The following is a 6,000-nucleotide window of genomic DNA, read 5'->3' as shown; positions in this document are numbered from 1 at the left end:
AGTCTCGTGTGTGTCATACCGTTTTCAGCGCCGAGGTGTCACGGGAGGGCAGGTGTTGGTGCCGTTTCTATAGAAACACACACAGTCACACCGCTTGTCACTAACTATACCCCCCACAAGCAACAGGTGGGTTAATAACTCAACTAAAAAGAAGTGAATGGAATATAAACGTCGTGAATGGGGAACAAGCCGTAAGCAAACGTATAACTCTGTACAAAAAAAGTGAAGAGAATCAATTTAAAAAATAAAAATCTATGGAACCTTTAAAGGCCCAATGCAGACGTTTTTATCTCAATATCAAATAATTTCTGGTTAACAATGAAGTATCTTACCACAAGTGTTTTAAATTAAAAATGGTAAAAAAATAAATAAACGTATTATTCGCAAATAGCATTTTCTCAAGCAAGAATGTTGCTGGGACTGTCTGGGAGTGGTCTGTATGGGGAGGGGAAAACTGAAAACGAGCTGTTATTGGCAGAGAGGTTTGGAACTCTCTTTCTTATTGGTCTATTAACTAATTAACCACATGGGAACGGTCACCAGGAGATGTCTTTCCGAACAGCTCTCACAATTAAAGTGCATTTGCATAATTTTCACTATTTCACAGTATTATTCCAACCACCTCGTGTGGAAATAGATCTAACACACAGCACTGGGCCTTTAAAATTTGAAAAGTAATTTAGTTTTAATTAGATATCAAAGGACCAATTGGAGGTCCTGTGGGATCTTGAAAGAAGAAGAAAAACATGTTTGTTTTTGTGGACTTTACATTGTGTTGCATGACAACAGGGATGCAGAACATTTCACGGTGTGTATGGCTCTCAAAGGTGCAATATGCAGAAATAGCTCCGACCATTTCCTGATTGTTAAAATTCGAACAGTTCGCCTAATTTCAGTTTGTGTGACAAAACAAGCAGCCAATTGTGTAGAGAATCATTGTACCATCTAAACCGCTGTGAAATATATTTTCCATAACCCGAAAAATTGAATGTTCAGCTGTTTGAATCTGGTGTACAAAACCCAAAAGTAAAAGACACAAAAACGGGATATTTAAGAATGGGGAAGCATAGAAATAGCACACGTAGAAGAGATCTACTGCTTCTTAGATTTGTTTTCAATGATAATCACAGATCTATAACTGACATTTCTATGTGAATTTTCATTGTGTCCGCCAAAAGGGGACATATTGCAACTTGAAACAACGAGGTTAGATCACACCAAGACAACAGAGGTGATGAATGTCATTTTGTGATTTCTGAACTAATGCCTAATTTCCATGGTAAATTTACAATTTACAATTTACAAAATTTACAATTTACAATATTGTAGATATTCTGGTCAATTCGTACATGTAGACATAGTAGCCTATTACTACAGATCTATCCAGCTTTTAAATCCTTTAAAACCCCACAGAGAGATCACTCAAACGTCACAGCAACAGGATCACAGTGTGTTGTTACTGACAAGGCCACAAGATGGTGCCATAGTATTAGATGTTGAACCAGTCTTTTTCTCTCTCTCTCCCTCTCTCTCTCTCTCTCTCTCTCTCTCTCTCTCTCTCTCTGTCTCTTTCTTTCTCTCCCTCTCTCTCACTCTCTCTGTCTCTGTCTCTCTCTGTCTCTGTCTCTCTCTCTCTGTGTCTCTCTCTCTCTCTCTCTGTGTCTCTCTGTCTCTCTCACTCTCTCTCTCTCTGTCTCTGTCTCTCTCTCTCTCTCTCTCTCTCTCTCTCTCTCTCTCTCTCTCTCTCTCTCTCTCTCTCTCTGTGTGTGTCTCTCTGTCTCTGTCTCTCTCTCTCTGTCTCTCTCTCTCTCTCTCTCTCTCTCTCTCTCTCTCTCTCTCTCTCTCTCTCTCTCTCTCTCTCCCAGTATGTACAGCCCCACTAGACACTAAATAAGAATAGAAATCATGTGAACAGAACACACAATCTCAGTCCAACTTAGTCTTTAAAGGGCCAATCCACAGCTGATACAATAACAATGATCACCCACCTCTATTCTGGTTTAACAAAAAAAAAAGCTGAATAGATAGAGCTATGGATGCAAGTACTGACCATCCATTATTTCAAAATGATAGTTTTAACCACGGTTAGAGACAATACAGTGTTTGTTTACATTTACAATGTTGGCTAACATTGGAATAAAACACGCTTCTATTTTGAGTTCTGATGGGGCGTGACAGTTGAACTAAGCGCATGAGGCATTTAGGAGAATCAATAAGTATATGTCATTAATTTAAAACGCCAAAAATGGCTACAGTAATGTTAAGATAACACCAGCCAAGCTTTCAAGGAGCAATGCCAATGCACACCATTTGAGGATATAGCCGAAATCTGATCTTTTAACAATAAAAAAACACAATTTGTTGAATGGGATATAGCCTAAGTCTCTCGATAAAACAATAAAAACATAATTTGTTAAACCCTATCCTATAGGGGGTTATTAGATGTAGTAATGACAGCAGTTAAACCCTATCCTAGAGGTGGTTATTAGATGTAGTAATGACAGCAGTTAAACCCTATCCTAGAGGGGGTTATTAGATGTAGTAATGACAGCAGTTAAACCCTATCCTAGAGGTGGTTATTAGATGTAGTAGTGACAGCAGTTAAACCCTATCCTAGAGGTGGTTATTAGATGTAGTAATGACAGCAGCAGTTAAACCTCTATCCTAGAGGTGGTTATTAGATGTAGTAATGACAGCAGCAGTTAAACCCTATCCTATAGGTGGTTATTAGATGTAGTAATGACAGCAGTTAAACCCTATCCTAGAGGTGGTTATTAGATGTAGTAATGACAGCAGTTAAACCCTATCCTAGAGGGGGTTATTAGATGTCGTAATGACAACAGTTAAACCCTATCCTAGAGGTGGTTATTAGATGTAGTAATGACAGCAGTTAAACCCTATCCTAGAGGTGGTTATTAGATGTAGTAATGACAGCAGTTAAACCCTATCCTAGAGGTGGTTATTAGATGTAGTAATGACAGCAGTTAAACCTCTATCCTAGAGGTGGTTATTAGATGTAGTAATGACAGCAGCAGTTAAACCCTATCCTAGAGGTGGTTATTAGATGTAGTAATGACAGCAGCAGTTAAACCCTATCCTAGAGGTGGTTATTAGATGTCGTAATGACAGCAGTTAAACCCTATCCTAGAGGTGGTTATTAGATGTAGTAATGACAGCAGTCAAACCCTATCCTAGAGGTGGTTATTAGATGTAGTAATGACAGCAGTTAAACCCTATCCTAGAGGGGGTTATTAGATGTAGTAATGACAGCAGTTAAACCCTATCCTAGAGGGGGTTATTAGATGTAGTAATGACAGCAGTTAAACCCTATCCTATAGGTGTTTATTATATGTAGTAATAACAGCAGTCAAACCCTATGTGGGTTGACTCAAAGTGCGAGAGAGAGAGAGAGAGAGAGAGAGAGAGAGAGAGAGGAATAGGGAGTAGGGGTGAGAGAGGTGGAGTAGGGGTGAGAGAGAGAGAGAGAGAGAGAGAGAGGAATAGGGAGTAGGGGTGAGAGAGAGAGAGAGAGAGAGAGAGAGAGAGAGAGAGAGAGAGAGAGAGTGAGGGAGAGAAAGAAGGAGAGAAATAAGGAGAGAGAGAGAGGAATAGAGAGTAGGTGAGAGAGAGAGAGCAGAAGATGATGACAGATTCCGATGACATAAACAGCCACAATCACAGTGTAATTCCCCACGGATTCCCGTCCGTGCATCACTTGTAAAAATCCTCCTGGTCCTCTCCAAACACTTTTCTCTCATCCATAATCAGTTGGCTGCATTGTGTAGTCAAATCAATATAACCAGGAAATGACAAATCATGGTGTCTTCAACCCCCTCCTCCAGTCTTCCCTACTTAAAAAAAACATGATGCTTGTTGTCCTGCTTTTTAAATTATCAGTATTATCAATATTTTTTAAATGTTTTCTGGTGTTGTTATTGACCCCTCTACCAACAGCTGGCATTTTGTTTTCTGAGACATATATTATATTATATATTATTATTATTATTATATTACATCCACATGGTTTGTATTGTGGTTGTGGTTGTGGTGTGCTTTTGTTTTGTGTTGTGGTGTTGTTTTGTTGTGGTGTGCTTTTGTTTTGTTGTGGTGTGGTGTTGTTTTGTTGTGGTGTGGTGTTGTTTTGTTTTGTTGTGGTGTGGTGTTGTTTTGTGTTTTGTGTTGTGGTGTGGTGTTGTTTTGTTGTGGTGTGGTGTTGTTTTGTTGTGGTGTGCTTTTGTTTTGTTGTGGTGTGGTGTTGTTTTGTGTTGTGGTGTGGTGTTGCTTTGTTGTGGTGTTGTTTTGTGTTTTGTGTTGTGGTGTGGTGTTGTTTTGTTGTGGTGTGGTGTTGTTTTGTTGTGGTGTGGTGTTGTTTTGTGTTGTGGTGTGGTGTGGTGTTGCTTTGTTGTGGTGTGGTGTTGTTTTGGTGCGGTGTGGTGTTGTTTTGTTCTGGTGTGGTGTGGTGTTGTTTTGTTGTGGTGTGGTGTTGTTTTGTGTTGTGGTGTGGTGTTGTTTTGTGTTGTGTTGTGTTGTGGTGTTGTTTTGTGTTTTGTGTTGTGGGGTAGTGTTGTTTTGTTTTGTTGTGGTGTGGTGTTGTTTTGTTGTGGTGTGGTGTTGTTTTGTTGTGGTGTGGTGTTGTTTTGTGTTGTGGTGTGGTGTTGCTTTGTTGTGTTGTGGTGTGGTGTTGTTTTGTTGTGGTGTGGTGTTGTTTTGTTGTGGTGTGGTGTTGTTTTGTGTTGTGGTGTGGTGTGGTGTTGCTTTGTTATGGTGTGGTGTTGTTTTGGTGCGGTGTGGTGTTGTTTTGTTCTGGTGTGGTGTGGTGTTGTTTTGTTGTGGTGTGGTGTTGTTTTGTTTTGTGTTGTGGTGTGGTGTTGTTTTGTGTTGTGTTGTGGTGTGGTGTTGTTTTGTTGTGGTGTGGTGTTGTTTTGTTCTGGTGTGGTGTGGTGTTGTTTTGTTGCGGAGTGGTGTTGTTTTGTTGTGGTGTGGTGTTGCTTTGTTGTGGTGTGGTGTTGCTTTGTGTTTTGTGGTGTGGTGTTGTTTTGTGTTGTGGTGTGATTTGTTTTCTTGTGGTGTGGTGTTCTTTTGTTTTGTTGTGCTTTGTTGTGTAGTGTTGTATTGTATTGTATGGTATTTTATTCTATTGTATTGTGTTGTATTGTATTGTATTGTAGTGTATTGTGTTGTATTGCATTGTATTGTAGTATATTGTAAATGACTTAAATGTAAATATTGTGACTCCTCACATAATGAACTGAGTGAATTCAGTACCGTTCCAGATATCTGGAAAAGACCAAACCAATTACCTTCACTGAGCTGTTGATGTTGTCCTTCTGGCAAACATGACTTAATGTCTATCCTGTCTTAAAGAGAAAACCTATTTCAGTTAGTCATTTTGTATTGATCAAACATGACTTTAATGTCTATCTTTGCCTTAAAGAGAAAACCCATTTCAGGTCGTCATTTTGTACAGATCAAACACAATTGTCTGAAGCCTGTGTTTGCCTGAAGAGTTGTTGAAGGGATGCAGAACAATGTTTTGGTTTATATGACCTGTTGATTGGGCTGCGCTCTAGATAAAGGCCTCTAGCCTAAATATTGCCCCCTGGCGTCTCTCTCTCTGTCTGTTTAAGTGTGTGTGTGTGGACGGGGTGTGGGGGGGTGTGTGGGGGGGTTATCCATCAAAAACATACATTTGTCTGATGTGAATCCTGTCCTTAAAACCTCTTAATTAAGGATAGGCCCCTTTTTTCCCACCGAAAATGACATCCCCAAATCTAACTGCCTGTAGCTCAGGCCCTGTGGAGCAGGGATGTGCATTTTCTTGGTACCATTTGAAAGCAAACACTGGAAATGTGAAAGGAATGTAAGGAGAATATAACACATTAGATCTGGTAAAAGATAATTTAATTTTTTTTTTTGTATTTCTTTTGTACCATCATCTTTGAAATGCAAGAGAACGGCCACAATGTGTTATTCTGGAACTGTCTATTTCTCAGCCCCAGA

Source organism: Oncorhynchus masou, chromosome 29 (assembly GCF_036934945.1).
Source record: "Oncorhynchus masou masou isolate Uvic2021 chromosome 29, UVic_Omas_1.1, whole genome shotgun sequence".
In the NCBI taxonomy this organism is placed as follows: Eukaryota; Metazoa; Chordata; class Actinopteri; order Salmoniformes; family Salmonidae; genus Oncorhynchus; species Oncorhynchus masou.
Note: the sequence above shows the minus strand (reverse complement) of the source record.